Consider the following 351-nt stretch of genomic DNA (forward strand, 5'->3'; position numbering starts at 1 on the left):
TCTTGCTGACCTGCTCCTCCTGCCCTGCGGAGGGAACATGGCCAGGCTGCAGGACGCACTCCTCCAGCTGCGGCCGGGAACCCGCAGCTCATATTTCACCGCGCGCACAGCTCTCCCACTCGGGTGACACCAAACGCGTGTCACACACACTGGAGGCATGGGCTGACCCCCCCTCCCGCCCACACAGCCTCAGCCCTGGATCCTCCAGCCTCTCCCTCCCTCTCTCCGCCTCAGTGGCTAAAGTAAACTGTGACACACAGCCGGCACGGTGCTGGGAGGCTGACGCTGGATGGAAACCCAGCAACGCACGTGCAGTGCCAGGACACCCCAGGTCACGTCCCCAGCATCTGC

Source organism: Charadrius vociferus, unplaced genomic scaffold, assembly GCF_000708025.1.
Source record: "Charadrius vociferus isolate BGI_N301 unplaced genomic scaffold, ASM70802v2 scaffold121, whole genome shotgun sequence".
In the NCBI taxonomy this organism is placed as follows: domain Eukaryota; kingdom Metazoa; phylum Chordata; class Aves; order Charadriiformes; family Charadriidae; genus Charadrius; species Charadrius vociferus.